Below are 26,746 nucleotides of genomic sequence, written 5' to 3'. Positions count from 1 at the left end.
ACAAAAAATCATATGTGTGTGTGTGTGTGTGTGTGTGTATGTATGTGTATGTGTGTGTGTGTGTGTTATATATGTATATATGTATATGTATGTATTATGCCTTACAAGGCATTCTTAGAGAATATTGGCTAGTATATAATTTTATAACTTTGTTTTCTTTTGTTTATAAGATACACTGGTTAACTGGTATATTCAGTCATCAAAATGATATGATGAAATTATCTATTTCTGAAATACACTGACTGTTTTGAAGACCTTATACAATAAAATGAATTGCAGTATATCATTAATAAGTTTGTGAGTTTAACAGATGATCTTAAACAACAGAAAGTGGCACTGGCAGAAATTTTACCACACAGCTGTCTCTGTATGATAAATATTTGGCCTGATGAAAGGTAGCCAGAATAAAATTAATCCAACTCAAACATATCCTCCTATCAGAAGGTCACTCCTGATCCTAACTGACAGATGTGCAGAAATGCCATTTTCTAGCAACCAGAGAATGTAAATTCCTGACTGATCAAGTTGCCCAGTGTGTGCTAAGTACCAAGAACGTCTTGAAGAAAGGGGAAAGTGCTGAAGTCCAAATAGCGACAGCACAGGTTTATCCTTAAGAAAACATGAGGTACAAACTCTTCTGCACAGGATTATTCAACTCTCTATTGCAAACCTCGGGGCCAAATGAGTGTCGTCTGTGAAGTGGGGTGCACAGGAATGGAGAAACTTGCATTTTATAAAAATGCAAGAAAATTCAGACATATTAATAGAGTCTTGTTATGTGTTCTATAAACTAATTTGAGCTGTATATATGTGTCCAAGTAAAGGTATGAGCTACTCTACCTTCATGGCAGCCAGTCTGAGATCTCAGTGGTCTGAGCTTAGTTCACATTAGGAATTAGCATAAAGGGCGAAAGTAGCTAAGTCTAAAGTCTACTTTCTACTAGGTCTTTGGATAAAGTCATTTATCACAGACCAGAAACTTGACATTGTTGACAAAATCCTATCTATCTGTCTATCTATCTACCTATCTATCTATCTATCTATCATTTATCTATCTATATATCTATCTATAGTACAAAAAGCCCAACTCTTAATGATGTAATACGTCTTGTCTCCTAACTAACTCTAAATATCATGCATGAAAGGTTTATGAGCATTGCTATCATTCCCCTAGATGAACATGTTGTAAAACTGCCTTCTAAAATCTCTTTATAGGGCAGAGAAGCTCCTTTATGTGGTGGATGATGGTTAATACAGAAATATATATCCAGTCAATGTGCTGAGAACAATTGACTATTGAGTGCTCATTCCTAAATGAGATATCTATACCACCACCCCTAAGGAACATCAAAGAGGAGGGGAGTAGAATTTAGAGCTGGAGGAGTGTCATAAATTGCTGCCATCTAGATATGACATGACCATTGCAATCATAAACAAACAGCAGCTATGGACACCTGCCCAAGATGGGACACTGCAACATTCCATCAAAGATAAAGGAGGTGTCTATAAGGCCCTCATCCTTTCTTGAGTCCATTGACCTCCAGAAATTGCTAGAGGAGGGAGTGTCATTTTCCTCAATAGTGACCACCACCACCACCACCACCACCACCACCACCACCACCACCACCCCCGCCGCCACCAAAGAACCAAAAAGGGATTCAGAGAAAAAGGGATGGGATAGCAGAGGTAATAGGAGGCAAATGGAATCACAGCCCATTGTGTCTGTGTATGTATGCATATATGAAAATGTCAGAAAAAGTTAAGGTCTCTGACAATGATAAACTTGTTCCATTGCCTTCCTAACATATTGTAAGCAAATGACAATGAGCCTTTAGGTTATCTCTAGAGAGAAGCCAAATGCTACCCATGCACCAGGAGAAAGAGGCCCCCATTACCACCAGCTGCCATTAATTGTTTCTGACTCTGTCTTCCTAAACCTAGTAGCTCATCACAACCATCCCAGATAGTAGTGTATCTTAGGATACTGAGATAGAGAAGGCCACCAGAGAATGAAGCGGCCAACTCTAACTGCTGCACTCTGAAAAGAGACTACTTCACATTCTTTCAACTTACAGACAGACCTAGCCAGAAGGACTGACTCATAGGAAACTGGCAATAACCATCAGGTCACTCATGTCTGCCAAACTAACTCTTGTAATTGACAAAACAATAAACACCACAGCTTAATCAAATCCCCATTCTAACGTTAGTGTTCTTACCCCTAACTCAGATAATGACAGGTTAGACTGCTTCTTAAACATTTGACATTTGCATACCATTCTCCAAGTTTCTCAGTGAGTAGCCTACATATCTATCAAACTCTTTGAGTACCTGTCTAACAAGGGTCAGCACAAAAAGTGATTCTCACTACCCAACTCCTATCTTCCTCAATCCTCAAGCATCTTAGTAATCAATAACAAGTATTTTTCAGAAACTTCTTCTCTAGATTGTCTAACTTTTGTTTTTAGCCATGCTGGGAATCAATACCAGGGCCTTTTAAACCCTCAGGAAAATGCTTTGCCCTCAAGAAATGCTTTCAGGTAGACCCTGAAAGTCTCTACCTATTCATTATTTCCATTGTATTTCAAGGACTATAAAAGAGATAGGACTATATTGTCTGGGTTTGGGCAGTGCTGGCTTGAACATGATATAACAAAAGCCATTCACCATTGTCATATGTGCTCTGTGAAACTTAGCACACAATGCACAGATGTAAGTATTCAACCAGGAGCCAGGGAGGTTCATGGTTCATTAAATAAAAAATACGCAATTATTTCTTTATTTGTACTATTAGAAAAACCTGCTCAATAGGGAATGAGCATTCTTCCTCGTTTTTTTTTATTGTGTTATTTTTAAAAGCATTGTGCATTAGTAATTTTTAAATGTTTTCAATGAGTTCATAATTAAAATTCCTTTTTTACTGGTTTTTTTTTCAAATCAACCTAAGCCTTGAAGTGAAAGACTGTGCACTAAAGCCAAGTTGAATGAAACCAATCTCATTGAAAGCTACATTCAGAATATTGAGCATTTCGCTATTGAATGCTTCTTTCTCTCGAAAATAATTGCTGATAGAAAACTCTCCATGCTGCAATTTGAATGACAATCATTATTCTGTTTGGCAAATTACATTAAGTTCTGTGAATTGCAACCAAGGTCAACAGTTTCTCCAAGAACAAATTTTTTGTTAGGACAAAGTCTAACATTATAGCATTTTAAATAAAAAGAAAACATAAAATCATGTTGCAGAAACACTTAAGTTTAGAAAACTGTATTAATAAGCTTTTAAAAACTAGTTAAATTTGAAAGACCTGGTTCTTTGTTAAAGAGAATTCACTGTGTTTCTTTGGGATTTTAAAGGATTATTTCCTGTTTTTAATAAATTCTATGGAAATCTTCCTAATTCAGTTAGAACTTCATTTCACTGTTATGGACTAAAAAAAGAAATGATGCTAACAAACTTTGTTCTCATTTATGCAAATCAAATATGGCCCCAAGGAGCGTCTCCGTTTCCAGAGTTCACATTGAATTTCACATATTATCCTTCTCCTCTGGCCATATTCATTCCAATCATATGCGTATGTCGCATCATACAGCTTTCCTATGGTCCAGGAATCCATCCTTATCATCACTAGGGGTGACTTTTTTTTTTCAACTAACTTCCGTGATAGATTACAGGCAACATATCATTTCTCAGAGTTCTTTTTTAACCTTCCTTAGCCAGAACAATAATGAGTATCCAAAGCAAAAATAGTACTCTTTCGTTAGCATTATTTTGTGGTAGTCTGTTACTGCTCCATTGAGGTATCACAGGTGATCCTTGCTCTTTGCCATCAATACTCAAATGCAAGACGTATTTTTTCTTTACTGGATTACATGGAAAGGGATTACTAAAGTCACTAATTAGAACTCTGGCTATTAGACATTAATCATCACTAAATAAGCAGTTGTCCACATAACCAGGCCTTTCTTTTTCAAACTCTCCACATTTCTACAAGTCTACCCTCCTCCAGTTCTGCCATATGATTAGTAACAGTTATCTGGTGAAGAATGGTAATTAGTGGGGCTGAGGAGATGGCTAAGTTTGTAAAAGTATTTGCTGTACAAGTATGAGGACCTGAGTTTGATTCTTCAGCATCCACATTAAAAAAAAAAAAAAAATCTGGATGCGACCACACACATCCATAACCCCAAAACTATATCAGAGAGACAGACAGGAAAAAAAAATCCCTGAGTCTTACTGACTGGTGGTCTAGTCAAATCAGTGAGCTCCAGGTTCAGGGAGAGATCTTGTCTCAAGGGAATAAGATGAGGGTAATAAAGCAGAACCCCTGGTATCATCCACTGGCTTTCACACTTGTGTGCACAGGCATCTACAACCACACACACATGCACATGTAAATATATATATGAGAGAGAGAGAGAGACAATATAACAACTAGCATTAGCCTATTCAGAACCATAAAGATACAACTAAAACTACATAATCATATTTGAAGGATTCTCAGATGACATCAGTCATCACTAAGGAATGTTACTGCATTCACACTGCAACGTAACCATACAAACTGTTAATACAGCAAAAATTGAATCTAAGGTTCATTGTGTGTGTGTGTCAAAGAGGTGTGCCGGGGACAAAGAAATAGAAATGAAATAAGGCAGAGATAAGGCAGACAGCAGGAAGCCTTCTTTCTAAGCTGATTTCACCATAGTATAAAGAAAGAACAGACATTTCACCTTGTCACTTACAGGGGTGTTCCAGTAATGAAGGAGGCTCTGGACCTGCTACAGTCCTCATTCCAGAATGCTTGCATGACTCCACTAATGCTGTGTGCTTCAAGGCTATTTCAGTTATCTGCTTCTTATTTAATTTAATTTTTTATGTTTATGCCTATATGAGAGAAAATAAGTGATAGAAAGATCAGAACTTTGAAACCCTGAAACTTTGCTAGGTATAAATAGTAACCTCTGTTACTTCTTATTGGCCATTCTCCAGAACCAAAAAAAGAAAAATAAACACACATTCCCGGAGACAAGAGGCAAGTTTGCAAAGAAACTGCCTTGAGCAATTTTAAAGTTAATATTGTATATAAAGGGGACTTATCCTCTCCTCTCTACACTCATCTAAGAATTTAGGAAAAGTTCTGCTCAAAGAGACTAGCTGGAAGCACAGTTTGAAGGTACAGGATCTTCCCTGGCTGTTTTCTATCAAAGCCATCTTGAAGCCAGGGAGATAGTTGGCAGCTAAGGTTACTTACTGCCAAGCCTGAGTTCAATCCTTGGAACCCACATGGTACATGGAGAGAACCAAGTCCAGCAAGTTTTTCTCTGACCTCCACACTCACACTGTGGCATACAGAGATGCACGTGTAGACACAACAAATAAACGTAAGGCAGCTTTTAAAGCCTTCTTACAGTAGTAGCTATAAACTAGCAGACATAGAGCAAAATAAACTGATTTCAGACTTTCTCTCACTAATCTAAATATCCATCAAAGAAAACAGCCCATGGAATAGTCTGTGTTTTTATATATTCTATATTTTCCCCTGCACATTCATACCTGTGGTAAAATTTCAACCTATTAATTAGGTACACTAAAAGATTACCAATAATTAATGCCAAAATTGAATGATTATACCAATGTCTTAGAATGAGTTAGGTGACTCTTTGTCAAAACTCTTTCACAGCCAACATTTCCAAGTCATCTTTAAAAGTCATTTAATTCCTACTCCCATTAAGGAATTCTCCTGTTGTTTTTATAACAAAATTTGTCAGCCAGTGGGAGTCATCGATTCAGTCATCAGAAACAGGTAATACATGCCTAATCAGGACAAGCGGCTGGCCTCCGGTCTGCACCAATCTTCTGTTTCCTTGGGTTGAAAGTGGCTGTGCTGTTTGGCAGGACTTGTCAGCTTGTAACTTTCCACCTCGAGAATTAAGAATGTCCTCAGAGGAACTTCTTGGATATGTATATTGCTGTGCAAGCGCATGTAACTTACAAGTCTATTAAGTTACTTTACCTGTAATATACCTTATCTGTAAGAACCACTGCTCTATGCTTTAAAGCAGAAATAAGCAGGAGACCAATTTCTTTTTACTTGTGATTTCAGGCCTGTGCTGCTGAGCCTGATTTATGCCATGGTCTGTGTTGAACCCAGGCTATCTCCTTTTCCCTTGGTTACCCACTGCAAACGACATGGTAAGACCCTGTTGGTGAAGACACTACAAGCTCTTAGCTACAGGAGATAGAGAAATTAATCTCAATCCAGAATCTTCTTCCCTGATGCCTAGCTTTTACAGTGTGGAGAGATGGCTGCTGGGGAAGAAAAGGCATCGATGATCTTCTTGAGCTCTGGCCCTCTATACGCTGCAAATACTAACCTGCCAAGCAATGTGTGCCCATTAACATTACTGTTAATGAAATAACTAAGTATTTTCTGTCTGAATTTGAGGTCTTTTCCTCATGAGGGAATCTCACATCTACTATGGTCAAAATCCCATGGCTGAGAAGGTCATGGGCCCTAGAGTAGAAGCTACTGTTGTGATTTTGCTAAAGTGCCTTCTAAATATTTATGTTTGTGCCCATAGGCCTGGGCCCATGTTCAACCTTGGTCAAAGAAGCTTCTTCCTGCAGTGGGCAGTAGTCAATGAAGAGAGGCAGAAATGATCAAATGTTGAAGATAAGAGACTGAATATGCAGCCCTAAGTGGGACATATATATCATAAACTCCACCACAAGGTTCAAGGAACATTGCAGGAGACGGAAAGAATTTCAGAGACAGCAGATGGAGAGGAGTGCTATAGAATGCCATCTTCTGGACATGGGATGAGTATCAGACTCATAACCCCATAGCCCCACAGCAGCTGTAGTTATCTACACAAGACCTGCACAGGAGCGAGCCAGCCAAATCCTGACTTAAGTGGGATAACCACCTCTGGGCCCTACTCCTTACTAAAGAGCTATTGGCAGCAGTGGACAGTTGCTGGGGAAGGGAAAGTTATTCTTTCTGAGGACGTGCCCAGTGGTAGGATTGCCACCATGGGACTGAACTCTTTGAAGTCATGACTCAAAATCAGCTTTTCTTCCCTTGAAGTTATTTCAGGCATTTGTCACAGCATTGGACAAATGCTAGACTGGCACACGTCATATTCCCACGTAAATTCAAGTTCAAACTAATGATCTTCTCTGCACATGCACAGCATCCTCTGTCACAGCTGACTCAGCTTTTAGATCTAACACTCTGCATTATACTTCTGCTCAGTCTTCAATGGCTTCTCAGTATATATTCATTGATTTATTATCATCCCTAAAAATATACATTCAATCATTGTTTCTTTTTAATTTTTATTTAAGTGCATTGATGTTTTGCCTGCATGTGCTTCTGTATGAGGATGTCAGGTACCCTGGAACTGGACTTACAGATAGTTGTGAGCTGCCATGTGGGTGCTGGGAATTGAACCCGGGTCCTCTGTAAGAACAGCCAGTGCTCTTAACTGCTGAGCCATCGCTCCAGCCCCCCCCCAATTTAATCGTTCTTTATTTTGTGTCAATGACAATGCTAAGATTCTTTAGTCTCAATATTTCAATAATGCTATTTATTCCCAGTTAACTAGACTTTGTTAACTACCATGTTTCCTGTGACTTGACTATTCAGTTTATTTTCATGTTTTATTTGGGCTTTTTTTTGAGATAGAGTCAAGAAGCCCAGGCTGGCCTTGAACTCCTGTTGTAATTGAATCTGGCTTGAATTCCTGGCACTCCTGCCTCAACCTTTTTTTTTTTTTTTTTTTTTTTTTTTTTTTTGGTTTTTCGAGACAGGGTTTCTCTGTGTAGCTTTGCGCCTTTCCTGGAACTCACTTGGTAGACCAGGCTGGCCTCGAACTCACAGAGATCCGCCTGCCTCTGCCTCCCGAGTGCTGGGATTAAAGGCGTGCGCCACCACCGCCCGGCCCTGCCTCAACCTTTTAAATGCTAGGATAACAGGCATGTGCTACTACATCCTGTCCTTGCCTTGCTCAATTCTTAAAAGAGAATTATATGAACTCTATTGCATGGAAATACCAGAATTTATCATTTCTAACTAAGCTTCAACTTTATTTCAATGTTGCCTTTCAGAAGCAATAGAAATAGCTGAAGATGAATATTTGGTATAAGTAAGCAAAAGATCTAATGTTATATTCTTATGGTGGGGTAAATCTATAATGCACAGACCCACTTGAAGATGACAAAACCAAAGAATTCATTTTTTATTTTAGGAAAATCATATTATAAATAAAAATATTGGTGAGTGTGGTGCTGCAGACCTGTAACCCCAGCAACTGAGAAACTGAGGCAGGAGGATTATATGTTTGAAGCCAGCATGGGTTACATAACAAAACTCTGCTTTAAGAGTAAATGTTGTTGAACTATGAACCAAAGGCTGAGGGGCCCCCAGCTAGATCAGGCCCTCTGAATAGGTGAGACAGTTGATTGGCTTGATCAGTTTGGGAGGCAACTAGGCAATGGGACCAAGTCCTGTGCTCATTGCATGAGTTGGCTGTTTGAAACCTGGAGCTTATGCAGGGACATTTGGCTCAGTCTGGGAGGAGGGGACTGGACCTCCCTGGACTGAGTCTACCAGGTTGATCTCAGTCCTCGGGGGAGGACTTGTCCTGGAGGAGGTGGGAATGGAGGGTAGGCTGGGGGTAAGGGGAGGGGGTGGGAGGGGGGAGAATAGGGGAACCCATGGCTGATATGTAGAACTGAATGGTATTGTAAAATGAAATATATATATATAAAAATAAAAAAAAGAGTAAATGTTGTTCACATCATCTACAAAGGCATAAAAGGCGTTTAAAGTATCTTGTCAGTTGAACCCACTGGTTCTCACACAATCCTCATAAAACAACTCTTTCTTCTATGTCAATTCACGCGCTATCTAATGACCCGATTCTTTTCTGCTGGAATGTTAAACACTTGAGCCAATCTTAGTGGAATGAACTAGAATGAATTTTTAAATTTCAAACTTCCTGCTGCAGAAACCGTAAATGATGGCCCATACAAAATGTAGACATTGAATCTATTATTCCACTCATTTACTTAGTTGCCTTCCTGTAACTGATCACTAATCCTGCATATTTTGTGTGTATCTTCTATATCAGAATAGCATTGCACCGGTGTTATCTTTTGATTATATTGTTATCACTCTTCTTTTTCTTAACTAGGAGACAGCTTTCTGAAAGAAGTGGTACAAGCCCTCACATTGTGCTCTGGTATCCAGTCATTAACCACTAAAGTTGTCCATCACAAGTCACGCTTGTCTTTATTACAGAGTGCCTCAACCCCTGCTGACTCTGTTCTGAAAGTTCTGCACCTGTGACCCGCTTAAAACTCTCTGTCTCTGTGAGAAATCTTTCTGTTCCAAGTAGGGGAAGAAATCTCAAATAGACTCAGACAAATATTTCATCCAGATAAAAAGTCAGACTTAGTGGTTTGGGGGCAGCGAGTGCAAGTGTGCCTGCCTGGGTCTTCTGCTTCTTTTTTTTTTTTTTTTTTTTTTTTTCAGTTCTTTATAGCTGACTCCATTCGTGGGCTCCCAACAGGGGTTCTGCAGCTTCCAAGAGGCTGCCACAATACTATAAATGCAAAGCCAGATGAATTGTCCAAGAAAAGCACCAAGTCTTTAGCTGAGTTTCCTTGGTTAACTTGGCCAAGGTGGCAAGTGCCGGTGACTTAGCCTGTCTAAGTAAAGACTCCCATTCTAGAGACCAGAAGCGAAGTTAGCTGCACCTCCAAGCGTGAGAGATAAGAAAGAAGGCAGATGGACCTCCAGGCACAAATCACAGCAAGGGCAAAACTGATGCCTAGCCGACGTGGTGACACGGAGACCGTACTGCAAGGGACATGAGACCCAAAAGCTCAGTCCGAGAGTTCACCAGTCTCTTATGACAACTGAAGTTTCATTCATGTGTCTCCCTCCAAATCGCCATCTTGGTTCCAAAAGACATGTGTTTGGTCAAGTCATTCCTCCTTCCTCAAGTCTCGGAAAACTCTACAGTTGGGTATATACTTCATCATGAGATTTCCCGCCGGCCCATACAAAGTCCGGAAGTCCAGGACCGGAAGTCCAGGACACTTGGCTGCTTAACTGAGTTGCCCTCTCCCTATACTGGGAAAACATCTTTGCTTTTACTTCAGTAAATGCCTCTGAGTTTCCTCTGTATCCTTCTCTGACGTCTTCTCCTGAGTGGGCTGAGAATCCAGGAGTCCACTGAGGCTAGCGACAAAGCTCTCTGTAGTGTCGCATCCACTTTTGTGCTTGAGGGAATTCGATACCATTTTTCTCGCAGAAAGCTGGTTGAAGTAGCAGTAGTCTAGGCCCTTTGTGCATGGGTGCTATGGCATTACCCAGTGAAAAACACACCCCACAAGAATATCCAACAAGATCCCAATCTATTCAGATGAAAGGAATTATCAAATTTGTTGCACATTGGGATGACGGACATGTTAACAATGTAACTCTATTTCTTCTGCTCTTGGACTGCCCCTTTACAAAATCACGCCTTTTATTTCATTATATTTTTAATATTGTGACAAATGCAATGTCATACACAAATATCTCCTATTAATTTATAAAGACTGATTTTTTTTTCATGAGTTATCTTCAGTACTTAACAGGGATCTAAAATATTCCCTTGACTTAACAGTTTGTAAGTCATGATTTTAGCTATTTTTGCCCCCTTTGGACATGGCACTAAGGGTGCCTCTGGCCCCGACAGCTCCTGTTGGCACTGGGAACACATTACAAGTCTGCTGTGAATGTCCTCTGGTTCCTTGTCCCCATTAAGCTCTGATCCTTTTAGCACTTTCAAAGCCGAGTAGCCACATTCAACAGCACCATTGCCTTTCTTCTCCGGAAAACACTTGAGAAATGTATTCCATGTCACACTATCATTTCCCCCACACACACTTGGTTCCCTTTAAATATTTTACTAAGAGATATTTTCCCAGAAATTATATTTGGATTTCTTTAACTTTAAGATTATATGTTTGCATATTACGGAATATGTTTAAACAATACTAAGAATTTTTGCAGGGGGGCTTGGGTTTGGTGCAGTGGGTTTGGTTTGGTTTCTATTTATTCCACATTTGCTCCTGTTCATGAAGTTAACGTTTTCCCCATTCAGGGTTTTCCTTTCTCTTAAGGCATGGTCAGTACTTTCTGACAGACAACTAATGCAAATAACTCTTCAAAAACCTAAAATAAATGCTTAAACCGACTATTTTAGTATCTTTTTATTTTTTATCTGCAGGCAAACTAAAAAATATAATCAAAAATCAAATATTTCTAATCTTGCTAGTATTTCAATTTCACATTTAGGTACGCTGTGAGTCCCAAAATGGTACTTTAAAATGCTGTATATTTTTGCCTATTTATTTTAATTAAATTTACTTTAGTTGTCTTGATTGCAAGTAAGAGACAGAGGAAAAATACATGAAAAAAATCACAAGCATGTTTTTATTCCAGCTCATGGGGGTAAAAAACTAATAAGCCACCTCCACAGTGAATTTCTAGTGAGGCATTAACTAGGGATTTGTTGCCTTGGTTACTGAGCCAGGTAGAGATTCCAGTAAAAAACCAATGTGACCTATGAGCTCAGGAAACCAAAGAAGTGAAATTTCTGCATGATAACATTTGCAGTTACTACAAAAAGAAATGAAAGGGGTAAAACTGTATGCTGAAATACAGGGTAAAAAAAAGATGATCTAGATTTTTGACTCAGCACTGCAGACATTTACACACATACATTTTTAATAACAGCGCTGTGGTATTTGCTCACGGGTGAAATATTATAAGGCACAGATCATTCCTAATATGTGAGGCAGTTTCCCACCCTAGACAACAAGGCACTCCTCTTCTCAGTGGTAAATGGACCTTCTATTGGCAGAGAGGCTGATGAAAACACACACACACACACACACACACACACACACACACACACACAATGGCCACTCAGAAAATAAAATATTCAAATAGATTTTCAGGCAACCTATCTCAGTAACTATTCATTATATGATGGCAAAAATAAGAAGTGTGTGAATATCAGCAGCAGATCTAGAACCAAGAGGAGAAACAAAGGATATAGTCTGAAGGGGTGGCTGCCTGCATCGTCTTCATCGTGGGTTGGAGCTGCCCTTATTGCTAAGTGCAGGAACAAACAAGATATTGGCAGCCAGCAAACCAACCACCAGTGGTGACAGAAATTACGGAGTCTTGTGACTCTTTTCCTAGTCCCCTAGAAAAGCTTGACTAAGGCAGTATCCAAAGGTGACTCTTCCTCTAGTGTTTTCACCACTACTTAAAGCTGTTCAAGGATTTACCCAAAAACCAAGAGCCACTGATAGAACGTAAAATGCTGACAAAATCACTAATGCCTCCTGGATAAGAAAGGGTGTTTAATAAGCAAGATGCTTCAACCACTCCAAGGACAGTGCCAACCAGACAGTGTAGCACTGCCTACAGGACCAAGGACATGTATTCAGTAAAACTCAGAAGGCAGGGATGGGGTATATGCTTCAGTCACAAGCATGCACAACCATGAGGACTGAGTCCACACAAAATCAAATCTGCATGCCAGGGCCGGAAGGATGGCTCGGCAGTTAAGAGTACTTGCTGTTCTTGCAGAGGACCTGGATTTGGTTCCCAGGAGTCACATGGCGGCTCACAACCATCCACGGGCACACGTATGGTTCACATACACATATGTAAGGCAAACACTCATATCCACAAAATTAGATAAATAAATCTTAAAAAGTTTTAAAGCTAGATGTGGCAATGCATTCTGATAACCTCAGTGGTGGTTATAGCAAAGGCGTGAGGATCCCTGAGGTGCTGGTTGACCAGCCAGTCTCTGAATCAAGTGAGCTCCAACTTCAGTGAGAGACCCTGTCGCAAAAACTAAGAGAGTAACTGAGAAACACACCAAACATCAATCTCTGGCCTACACACACACACACACACACACACACACACACACACACACACACACACACCAAACAAGAAAACCCTACAGTACAGAAGCCATGGTTAGGAATGACTGCACCCTCTTCAGAAGATAGACTATAGTTAGAATCAATAAGATGGCACGGGCAAAGCCTCCACTTGATCCAAACATCTTCCGTCCTGGCTTCCATCTGGGCCTCACTGAACTCTATTTTACATAACAGGTCAAATTCATGAAATGGTGAAGCTTGTGACTCTGAAATTTAGCACATTTTCCAAACACAAACTCCAAGTGCTGTTTTTTTTCATTTGTAATATCATCATTGGCGAATGGTCTAGAAACACCCTCACCCTTGTAAATCACATAAACAAGCATTTGAAAATAAAAGTAGGGGAGAAGGAAGGGGAGTGGGCTCAATATATGAATCAAGCTGTGAACCCCTAAAGCTCATTCCCTGTTTAATTGGTTGAATGTTGCAGATGAACCACACACTATATCTTCCACCCTCAGACACCATGCATCTGGGCTCAAAATTTATTCCAACCACAAATGACCCTGGAATTACAATCTTCCAGCCATTCTCATCCCTGTAAAGGCAGACTTTCTTTCCCCAGTACTAATTCAATTTTGGAAACACACAGAGTCTTGAACCAAGCAAGGCACGAGACTAAGAGATTCAGTGAGTTGTTCACATTCAACAGAAGGGACTAAGATTTGTTTAATTCCCAGTCTGGTTCTGTTTAGGTTGTTTTTTCTGTGGTAGTGATGGGCTTTCTGCTTTTATTTCCTGCCAAGGTTCTGAGACGCTTGCTACCTGATATTTATTTACCCTTTACCTTTCAGAGACAGCCAAAAGCTAAGATATTTAAATATATTATCCAGATTATCCAGATTCACTTCTAATAAAGAATTATCTTAGGGGTTGTGATAACAAAATGACAAAGATATCCCTGTGACCCTTACCCACCTGCTTAATGGAAACTTTCTTTGTCTTGGTCCATGCATCGAAAGCACATTATATTTGATTCACAAGAAATGATTTTTAAATATTAGCAAGTAAGAGTCAATACGGAGTAATAAATGCTCTTATCTGGAGGGTACCCTGCAAAGAACATTTCTATTCTATGATCCCCATTGTCTCAGTTGGAGTTTCTATTGCTGTGAAGAGACACCATGACCACAGCAACTCTTATAAAGGAAAACATTTACCTGGGTGGCTTATAGTTCAGAGGTTCAATCCATTATCATCCTGGTGGGACATGGCAGCATGCAGGCAGGCATGCTGCTGGAAAGGTAGCTGAGAGTTCTATGTCTTACACAGGCAACAGGAAGTGAACTGAGATGCTGGGCCTGACTTGAGCTTGTATGGGACCTCAAAGCCCACCTCCTCTGTGACACACCTCCTCCAACAAGGCCACACCTCCAAGCACCACCACTCCCTTTGGGGGCCATTTTCTTTCAGACAACCACACCCATATTTTCATGAAGAAATCTATTACACGGATTTGGACATTTGGCCTACTTAATGTTAAATACTGATGTCAATATAACAAATATTTTACATGATTCCTGGTTTCGAGGTTCACAATTTCTCAAAAAAACAAACACACAGAAATGCCATTCTCACTTCATTGTGGTCAGATCTCTCTAGAAAGCCAGTGAAAGGCAAGGTGAAGGAAGATCTGAGGATATTGGGGGGATGGGCACATAATCCTAGGGAGCAAGAAGGAACTTTGTGAGGAAAGGACTGTGGGAAGTAATGCAAAGTGATGAGTTATTGAGCAGCAACTCTTTACATGGTCCTTAAAGAAACAGCCCCAAGCTGGGGCCCTCCTCAGCTGCTTGGCTGTCTCCAGATACTCTGCACAGAAACTGAAGTCCATGACAAGGAAAGAGAGGCCATTTTGCTTCCTGACTTCCTTTATACTCCTATTCCCTCCCCCTTGACAATGTCCCTATTGTGTTCTGATTCCACAGCCTGTGAATTTGCACCATCAAGCACCCAAGCTTGCAGGTGGTGACCTATCAGGAGAAAGAGCTGAAGCTGGGCTGACAGATGAAGCAAGCTAGTCTGGAGACTGAGTAGAGTCAGAAGTAAAACGTTAGCAGGACCCAGACAAAGAGCCATGAACAAAACTGACTAATGAATGAGAAGGTAAAGTGATTTGGCTCTTTTTTATTGAAAGATTATATGCATATTATATACCCAATAAAAACAAAAGTGAGGCCTGCTAGATCTTAAAATGCCCATGCTCCAATCTATGCCCTAAGCCTGAAGTAATGAATGAGTTGACTGTTTCTCTAACAGGAATGCTCATTTAGGACCATGAGCCTTTACAAAGGGTACAGCTCAAAAGGAACCCATAAGCTCATTGACTGAAAACTTCAAACATGGTAGAAACTTCAGAACCAGTTTCCAAATTAGAAAGGAAATGTAGCCCTCTTTCTTTACTGTGTCTTTTCAAGACCTGTTCCTTCTTTCCTGGATATATTCTCTCAGAAGAACAGTTAGGTAAAGTCAAATACAGGGTGATTGCTAACCTAAGGATTTTTGGATTTGCAATTTTGTGATCTCCTGTAAAAGGTGAGAGATTTATAGATGATAGAAAGAAGTAACAGATAAATCTGTGATTTAATGTAATCAATAGTTTCAGAATGTAGGTATCACAAATGGACTGCTGGCAGTGACTTTGCGTGTGGATCCATTATGTCATTTTCTCACTCCCTGTGGTAGCTTGAATAAGGATGGCCCCCATAGACTCATGTGTTTGAATGCTTGGCCCATGGGGAGTGGCACTATTAGGAGATGTGGTCTTGTTGGAGTGGATGTGGCCTTCTTCGAGGAAATGTGTCACTGTGGAGGTGGATTTTAAGGTTTTATATGCTCAAGCTATTCCCAGTGTGATCCAGTTTCCATCTGATGCCTGCAGATCAAGACATAGGCCTCTCAGCTCCTTCTCCAGTACCATGTCTGCCTGCACACTGCCATGTCCCTCCATAATGATAATAGACTAAACCTCTGAAACTGTAAGCAAGCCCCAATTAACTGTTTTCTTTTATAAGAGGTGCTGTGGTCATGGTATCTCTTCACAGCAATAGAAACCCTAACTAATACACTCCCTGTAACTAAAGTTTAGGTATGTCACCAAAGAGTTTAAGCAGCAATGTTGGTTTCATGAACTCTGAGAAAATGGTTTCACTCTGAACACCTGCCTTCTCCATGGACAATGGATCTCTTTTCAAGCAGTTTCTAAGTCTTGGCTTCAGCTCCTCAGCTGCTTGTATGCATACTTCCTAGGCACCAATCTACTTCACTTTCTTTTAAATGTCATAAATAATTCTAGAAAAATCAAGCACATCCTTTGCAGAGCTCAACTGAAAATCCAACACACCATCACATGGATCAATTCCTGTGTGTAATTCTCGGCTAACTTTATTCAACCTCGATAACATTCCAGAAGTCTAAACTTTAATTACTAACTCTGGTGAACAGCTAGATCTGGACCAGGGATCTGAGAACAGAAAAGGCCCAAATGATTCCAAAATGCTCAATGAATCCCACCATAACAGCTGAAACAGGCCCTCATGGGCAGAAGTACCCCAAGAAGGAGAATCTGTACATTCACAAAGCATAGATTTTGACCAGAGATATCTACTTTTCTTCCCCAAAACACACATTTTGAGGGGGGTGGGAATCACAAAGATACAAAATGTCCTCTTTTACATGGCATGTGGAAAACGTCATGTATCGACCCATTCATTTTCTATAGTTTTTGTTAACTAAATATCCAAATAAATTCTCTGTAACTTCAACCTGAACTTTTATTATTTTTCTCTGGATTGTTATTTTCTTATATGGTGTACTTTTAGTTGCTGTAATTTAGAAAATAGCATATACTCCACCAGAAAACCTTAAATCTGGTACTTCTAGCAAGTTTTCTCTATGCTGATAACAAAGATTTTTAAGGTAGGGAAACTATTCTGTTGATGAGAACTTTAAAAATATACAAAATGATGAGCCGGGCGGTGGTGGCGCACGCCTTTAATCCCAGCACTCGGGAGGCAGAGCCAGGTGGATCTCTGTGAGTTCGAGGCCAGCCTGGTCTCCAAAGCGAGTTCCAGGAAAGGTGCAAAGCTACGCAGAGAAACCCTGTCTCAAAAATATATATATATATATACAAAATGAAATACATAGGAATTAACCTAACTGAAAAGGTGAAGGACCTCCAATAGAAACTCTAAGATGCTGGTAAAAGAAAACAAAGACTCTAAAAGATAAAAAGAGGCCAGATATGGTAGTTCACACTTTTAGTTCCAGCCCTTAGGAGGCAGAGGCAGGAGGATCTCTGTGAGTTCAAGATCAACCTGCCTACATAGCAGGCTCCAAGACAGCCAGGACCATAGAAAGATCCTGTCTCTATAAATGAATAAATAAGTAAATAAATGATGGAAAGAACATTCATGTTCATGAATTTGCAGAATTAGTATTATGAAAGTGGTAATATTACTGTGTGCAGTTTACAGAATCAATTCAATCCTCATCAAAACCCCAATGGCATTCTTCAAAGGACTAGAAAAAAGCAATCTTGAAGCCCATGTGGCAATGTATGGCTTTGATTTCAGCACTGGGGAGACAGGAGGAAGTGAATCTTTATGATTTCGAGGGCTAGCTAAACTACATAGCAACCTGCAGACCATCCAGGGTTACATAGTAAGACCTCAAAAAACAAAATCCTAAAATGTATATGGGAACACAAGGGATCTTGGGAAGCCAAAGCAATCATAAGCGAAAAGAACGACAGCTATCAAAGTATCTGATCTTCAATTATACTATGCATCCATAATGACAAAAACAGCTTGGTACTGGCACAGAAACAAGTGTGTAGATCAAGAGAACAAATAAACCTGCTTTGTTTTGCTTTGTTTTGTTTTTACAGAGACATTAAAGAAAACAACAGAAATAGTTCCATAAGTAAATGACTCTGGGAAAACTAGATACCCAGGTGCACTAGACATAGATCTGTACCTCTGACATATAAACCCGGTATAAATTTAATATAAACCTGAAATGTTGGTGCTGCTAGAGAAAGCACTTCAAGGTAGAGACATGGACAAGAATTTTCTGGAAAGGTCTTCAGTGGTACAGGAAATTATTCCAAGAACTGACTTAAAGCTAAAAATAATAATAATAATATTCTACACAGCAAAGTAAACTATGAGCAAAGTGAAGAGGCAGCCTACAGAATGGGGAAAAACTTCAGCAACTATACTTCAGACAGAGAGCTAATATCTAGACTATACAAAAAAACTCAAGAAATAAACACCAAGAAGTAAATCTTGTGGTCAATAAATGGGCTAATGAATAGAAACACAAATGGCCCATTAAACTTTTTTATTAAATACATTTTAATTAAAATATAATTAAATTATTTTCCCCCTCTTTACTTTTCTCCCTCTTAATTGCTCCATTTACCCACCTCTCACTCCCTCTCAAATTCATGCTGTCTTTTCCTTTAATTGTTATGTATATATAAATTGTTATATACATAAATGCATAAGTATATAAATACCACCTCTGAGTCCATTTAGTGTTGTTTCTAGGTATATGATTTTAGGGCTAACCATTTGAAATTAGATAACTAATTAGGGGGCTCATCCCTGAGGATAAATAATTCTCCCTCTCCCAGCATTTCTTTGTTACCTGTAGTTCTTTGTTTAGGGACGGGCCCCCTGTGAGTTTTCCACCTTCTGTGTTAGCATATCTAATGATGCTGTGCTTGTTCAGGTCTTATTTAAGGCAGCCATGTTGTTGAGGTATCATGGGTGAAGTTTCCCTGTCATTTCTATGTGGTAGACATCCTTAGCCACTGGAGAAATGCAAACTAGTACGACTTTGAGATTTTATTTAACCCCATTCAGAAACATTAAAGGAAAAAGTTCTGGTGATGATAATGTGGCAGAAGAACCCTGGTAGGAATGTAAACTGGTATAGCCACTATGGAAATCAGTATGGGAAGTTAAAAAAAAAAAAAACTAACTAAAACTAGAACATAACCCAGATTTCCACTGTTGGACATATACTGAGAGACACTTCATTTTACCATAGAAATACTTGTTACATCTATGATTATTGTTACACTATCCACAATAGCTGGGAAATGGAACCAGCCTAAATAGCTATGAACTGATGAATGGACAAAAAAAATAGGATATTCATATACACTAGAATTTAATTTTGCCATAAAGAAATATAAAATTGGGCTGGCAAGATGGCCTAGCAGGTAAAGGTGTTTACTGCCAACACTCATGATCTGAGTTCACCCCCAGAGTGCACATGGTAGAAGAATGCGATAGAACTGATCACTGCAAGCTGTCCTTTGACCCTCACAGGTCATCCCACGGCTTACACACACCCCACATACAGACACACACACGTAAACAAATGTTTAATAAAAGAAGAAAAATGAAATCACAGTTTTTGCAGGAAAACGGATGGAACTAGAAATTATTAAGTACAATAAGCCAGACTCAGAAAGACTAATATTGAATGTTTTCTCCCATCCATAGATCTTACATTTTAATTTTTTATGTGTAGGGGAGGCAAGGGTATAGATCATGGAACTAGAAAGAGGACCATGAGGAAGGACAGAGAGATCTTTAGAGATGGTGGCACAGGGGGAGACATAAGAGGGTAATAGAATATATAAACATTAAAACAAACGGGAGGCTTCTGAGGGAGACAAGGGAGACTACCGTGAGGTTGGCAGAGGGAGGAAAGGGGGTGGAGAGGAAGATCAACAAAAACAACAAAAACAATTTTTAATCTATTAAAAAAATACAATGAAATTCATTATTTTGTATGATTATTTCATAACCTAATTTAAAAAACCAATGTAAAAGATGGTTTAATTACAGATTTCTTGACATGAACATGATCCTAATCAATAATACATACACAGTAAAGCTCATGGTAAAACTATGGAAAGTATTTATATACATATATATAATAAATCATATGTATATAATACATATATATACGGTTTGTAGAAAATCCATAAAAACAAAAGATTTGAACCTAGAAGCTGCCTTTGGGATAACATCTGTGCTAGAATTCAACAAAAGCAACCTCTCGCAATAACTAGAAGAATGGGGTTTAGCAAGGCCAGGTCCCTGCTTGATGACTCTCTGATGAGTAGAATGCCAAAGTGTGTGTCCAAGGCAGAACAGAAACTGCCACCCACATTGGTGAATAGACACTTCTGTGTGTATGTATCTCTCCTCTGACTTTCTGCTACCCACTGAGGAGCCATTAACACCTTGTCCTCTGTCCCTGACCTCTCAATTTAGAGCATAGTCCCTTGAAGAGCTGAGGAGACAGAGAAGACACATATCCATCCATCAATTCACCTGACTATTTCTCGCTCTCTTTGCACAGCTCGTTTGAGAATTTGGTAGCAAACTCATGTGATCTGGATGGACTATTCTCTCTTGACTCTAAAATGTGATTAGTAAGATGAATATATCCTTCCAAATAAACAGTATTTATTTCAGCTATTATACAGTGAGAACTTAGATAGACCATGAAAAGCCTAGTTCGGTTTCTGCTGCTGGGACCAAAATCAGTTTAGAAAAAAAAAAAAAAAAAAAAAAAAAAAGGTGATTTATTTGGCTTGCACATCCCTATCACACACCATCCTAGAAGGAAGTCAGGGCAGAAGTTCAAGGAAGGAACCAAGAGTCATTTACTGAAGGAGAAAACATGGAATAACACTGCCTACTGGCTTGCTTTCCCTGGCTCCCTGGCTTATTCAGCTACCTTTTTTATACAGCCTGTATTAGTTGGGGTTCTCTAGAGTCACAGAACTTAGGGAATGAATGAATGAGTGTGTGTGTGTGTGTGTGTGTGTGTGTGTGTATGTGTGTGTGTGTAGAAATTTATTGGAATGACTTTCAGGCTGCAATCCAACAATGGCTAGTTGTGAATGGAAAGTCCAAGAATCTAGTAGCTGCTCGGTCCCATGAACTTGGTCTTCTGTACAAGCTGGAATCTCAAAGAAGTGGGCTCTAATGCCAGTGAAAGAATGGATGTGCTGACAAGGTAAGGGCAAGCAGGTGAAGAATGAGCCCTTCCTTTTTCCACGTCCTCATATAGACTTCCAGCAGAAGGTGTGGCCCAGATTAAAGGTGTGCCTTCCCACTTCAAGGTCTGGATTAAAGGCATGTGCCTTCTAGCCTCAAGATCCACATCAAAGGCATGTTGTCTTCTTGCCTCAAGATCCGGATCACAAGTGTGCCCTCCATTTCTAGATTATAGTTTCTTCCAGATATAGTCAAGTTGACAACCACAAATAGCCATCACACAGCCCTAGACCACCTGCCTAAGGATGGTACCACCCATAGTGGTACCTGTTTCAATTAACTCAATAAAATGTCCCATAGACCAGTCTGATGAAAGCAGTTTTTCAGTTGGGGGTTCCTCCACCCAGATGACTCTAGTTTGTGTTGAGTTGACAAAAACTAACCAGCACAGTTAGGAAGAAATATACAATCATCAAAATCCATAACTGGTTAAAGTACCAAGAATAAATGATGGGTAGGAAGGTCAGCCCAAGCAGGGCAGCTCTATTACCATCTCCAAGGCTTATGGAACATCACAGAAAAGAGAGCAGAAAGAATGTGAGAGCCAGAAGATGGAGAGATGTGCATCCCAAATATGTCTTCTGTATATAATATGGCCATTACTTTCATGAACTCACTGCAGTTGTGGTTTTCCATACAAGACTTGCACAAGATTGGGCCTGTCATTATTTCCTCACTGATGGGGAAGGGCCTCAGAAGGGTCCCATGCCTCCCTGAGAATCCACTGGCAATAAACAACTGCTAGGAGAAAGGTTCTCTCTTCTTTACTGGTGTAGTCATCAGACGTTGTCCTTGATTGGGCAAATAATCTCCCATGCTGAGGCAAGAAGGTCTTATAGAACTCAGTGGGTCACACACAAAAAGAAGGCATGAAAACAGGGCAGAGACTTGTTGAGGAGAAGGAAGGAGATGAAAAGGGGAAGGATATGGTTAGAAATGACTAATTATATGAATGTATGAAACTGTAAACCATTTTAAACAAATTTTCAAAGAAATACACTGGTTTTGAAGGATGCAAGGTCTATTCGAGGAAACAAATTAATCAAATGTGATTTGTGTTGAGTGCAGTGGAGACTCAAAGGAGCACCTCACCCAGTCAGTTAAGAACTGAAAGGCTGAAGGAAGCAAGGAAGGAGGGGTGAGCCTGACCTAGTAGGAATACTTGGGAGAAAAATAGAAACCAAATATTCAAAGGGAAGAACATAAACTAAGGAGGCAATAATGTGCTGTGGGACGGTCTTTCAGTATGCTGTGAATATGTGTTGCTCTCATTGGTTGATAAATAGAGCTGTTTTGGCCAGTAGCCAGACAGAATAAGATTAGGTGGTATATTAAAACTGGAGATGAATAAGGGTGGAGTTGGAACAGACACCAGCCAGCCACTGAGGAAGCAAGATGTATAGAAAATGGGGTAACAAGCCAAGAACCATGTGGCAAAGCATAGATAAGAAATATGGGTCAATTTAAATGTAAGAGCTAACTAGTAATAAGCCTGAGCCATTGGCCAAACATTTGTAATTAATAAAGGCCTCTGAGTGATTATTTGGAAATGGCTGAGGGACAGGGCAGGACAGAGAAAAGCCTCCAGTTACAATAATGTCTGTGAGGGTGGGGGTGTACACACATGTGCAAAAGCAGCAATGTACTGTCACAGTACACAAAATATGGGACACAGTAGGCAGAAGATGAGGTCTTTGTCTGATCCATGGTGCTCTGAGATTATCCCACAGGTGATAAGGAGTCATTTTTGGTTTGTAAAGATGAGTAACCTAGTTAGATTGTGTTATCCACTGATGGTGAGTTACTTAAGTATAGCTCAGAGTCAGTTTTAGTTCAGTCTTGGTAAAAAAGGAAAGGCTTTAGTGTCCAGAGTCTGGCACATAAATCAATGCTGTCATGGTGTTCTTTCCAAAGAGTTTCTTTTCTTTTCTGTCCTTCACTGTGTATATACTAAAGAGATTTTATTGTGCTTCTTACAGCTTTTGTAGAACCATCTTTAAGATTTATAAGAAGATGGACAAACCTCATGCAGACACTAAGAGACCATGGATGCCAACCCAGACTATTATACCCAGCAAAACTCTCAATCACCATAGGCGGAGTAAACAAAATATTCCAGGATAAAACCAGATTTAATCAATACCTGTCCACAAACCCAGCCCTACAGAAAGCACTAGAAGGGAAAATTCAACCCAAAGAAGCTAAACACATCCATGAAAAATCAAGCAATAGATAATCCTACACCAACATACACCACAGAAGGACAACACAACACAACCAAAAAAATAACAGGAATTAACAATCACTGGTCATTAATATCCATCAATATCAATGGTCTCAACTCACCTATAAAAAGACACAGGCTAACAGAATGGATAAGAAAACAGGACCCATCCATATGCTGCATACAAGAAACACACCTTAACTCCAAAGACAGACACTACCTCCGAGTAAAGGGCTGGGAAAAGGTTTTCCAAGCAAATGGACCTAAGAAACAAGCTGGTGTAGCTATCCTAATATCTAATAAAATAGACTTCAAACTAAAATCAATCAAAAGAGACCAGGATGGACATTACATATTCATCACGGGAAAAATCCACCAAGATGAAGTCTCGATTCTAAACATTTATGCTCCAAATACAAAAGCACCCACATTCATAAAAGAAACACTACTAAAGTTTAAAACGCACATCAAACCCCACACATTAGTAGTGGGAGATTTTAACACACCACTCTCACCAAAAGATAGATCTACCAGACTGAAACTTAACAAAGAAATAAAGGACCTAACAGATGTTATGACTCAAATGGACCTAATAGATATCTACAGAATATTCCATCCTAACACAAAAGAATATACCTTCTTCTCAGCACCCCATGGAACCTTCTCAAAAATTGACCACATGCTTGGACACAAAACAAATCTCAACAGATACAAAAAAATTGGAATAACCTCCTGTATCTTATCAGACCACCATGCCTTAAAGTTAGAACTCAATAACAACAAAAATTATAGAAAACCCACAAAACTCATGGAAACTGAATAATGCCCACCTGAAACATCAATGGGTCAAGGAAGAGATAAAAACAGAAATTAAAGAGTTCCTAGAATTCAATGAAAATGAAAGTACAACATACCCAAACTTATGGACACTATGAAAGCAGTGCTAAGAGGAAAATTCATAGCTCTAAATGCACACATAAAGAAGATGGAGCAATCCCATACCAATTAATTAACAGCACAACTGAAAGCTCTAGAACAAAAAGAAACAAACTCACCCAGGAGAAATAGACGCCAGGAAATAATCAAATTGAGGGCTGAAATCAACGAAATAGAAAACAAGAGAACAATACAAAAAATCAATGAAACAAAGAGTTGGTTCTTTGAAAAAATCAACAAGATAGACAAACCACTAGCCAAATTAACCAAAAGGCAAAGAGAGAGCACCCAAATTCACAAAATCAGAAATGAAAAGGGAGACATAACAACAGACAATGAGGAAATCCAGAGAATCATCAGATCATACTTCAAAAACCTGTACCCCACAAAAATGGAAAACCAGGAAGAAATGGACAATTTTCTGGATAAATACCAAATACCAAAATTAAATCAAGACCAGATAAACCATTTAAATAGACCAATAACCCCTAAAGAAATAGAAACAGTCATCAAAATTCTCCCAACTAAAAAAAGCCCAGGACCAGATGGTTTCAGTGCAGAATTCTACCAGACTTTCAAAGAAGAACTAATACCAATCCTCTTCAAAGTGTTCCACACAATAGAAACAGAAGGAACACTACCAAACTCTTTTTATGAGGCTACAATTACCCTGATACCCAAACCACACAAAGATGCAACAAAGAAAGAGAACTACAGACCAATCTCCCTCATGAACATTGATGCAAAAATACTCAACAAAATATTGGCAAACCGAATCCAAGAATACATCAAAACAATCATCCATCACGACCAAGTAGGATTCATCCCAGGGATGCAAGGATGGTTCAACATACGGAAATCAGTCAATGTAATACACTATATAAACAAACTGAAAGAAAAAAAAACACATGATCATCTCCCTAGATGCTGAAAAAGCCTTTGACAAAATCCAACACCCCTTCATGATAAAGGTCTTAGAAAGAATAGGAATACAAGGAACATTTCTAAACATAATAAAAGCAATTTATAGCAAGCCAACAGCAAACATCAAATTAAATGGAGAGAAACTCAAAGCGATACCACTAAATTCAGGAACAAGACAAGGCTGTCCACTCTCCCCATATTTATTCAATATAGTACTAGAAGTTCTAGCTAGAGCAATAAGACAACAAAAGGAGATCAAAGGGATACAAATTGGCAAGGAAGAAGTCAAACTTTCACTATTTGCAGATGATATGATAGTATACATAAGTGACCCAAAAACTCTACCAGGGAACTTCTACAGCTGATAAACTCCTTCAGTAAAGTGGCAGGATACAAGATCAACTCAAAAAAATCAGTAGCCCTCCTATACACAAATGATAAAAGGGCTGAGAAAGAAGTCAGAGAAACATCACCCTTTACAATAGCCACAAATAATATAAAATACCTTGGGATAACACTAACTAAACAAGTGAAAGACCTTTTTGATAAGAACTTTAAATCCCTAAAGAAAGAAATTGAAGAAGATATCAGAAAATGGAAGGATCTCCCATGCTCATGGGTAGGTAGGATTAACATAGTAAAAATGGCAATCTTACCAAAAGCAATCTACAGATTCAATGCAATCCCCATCAAAATCCCAACACAATTCTTCACAGACTTGGAAAGAAAAATACTCAACTTTATATGGAAAAACAAAAGACCCAGGATAGCTAAAAGAATCCTATACGATAAAGCAACCCTTGGAGGCATCACCATCCCGGACCTCAAACTCTACTACAGAGCTATAGTAATAAAAACAGCTTGGTACTGGTATAAAAACCGACATACGGACCAATGGAATCGAATTGAAGACCCTGACATTAATCCATGCACATATGAACACCTGGTTTTTGACAAAGGAGCCAAAACTATACAATGGAACAAAGAAAGTATCTTCAACAAATGGTGCTGGCATAACTGGATGTCAATATGTAAAAGATTACAAATAGATCCATATCTGTCACCATGCACAAAACTCAAGTCCAAGTGGATCAAAGACCTAAACATAAATCCAGTTACACTAAACTTAATAGAAAAGAAAATAGGAAGCACTCTTGAACGCATTGGCACTGGAGACCATTTCCTAAATAAAACACCGACAGCACAGACCCTGAGCACAACCATTAATAAATGGGACCTCTCAAAACTGAGAAGCTTTTGCAGGGCAAAAGACACAGTCAATAAGACAAAAAGACAGCCAACAGATTGGGAAAAGATCTTCACCAACCCCACATCTGACAGAGGATTGATCTCCACAATATATAAAGAACTCAAGAAACTAGACATCAAAGCACTGAACAGTCCAATTAAAAAATGGGCTAAAGAGCTAAACAGAGAATTCACAAAACAAGAACTACAAATGGCTGAAAGACATTTAAAGAAATGCTCAACATCCTTAATCATCAGAGAAATGCAAATCAAAACGACTCTGAGATACCACCT

The sequence above is a fragment of the Peromyscus leucopus genome, chromosome 13 (genome assembly GCF_004664715.2).
Source record: "Peromyscus leucopus breed LL Stock chromosome 13, UCI_PerLeu_2.1, whole genome shotgun sequence".
In the NCBI taxonomy this organism is placed as follows: Eukaryota; Metazoa; Chordata; class Mammalia; order Rodentia; family Cricetidae; genus Peromyscus; species Peromyscus leucopus.
The sequence above is the reverse complement of the archived record's forward strand: the minus strand, read 5'-3'. Positions refer to the sequence as shown.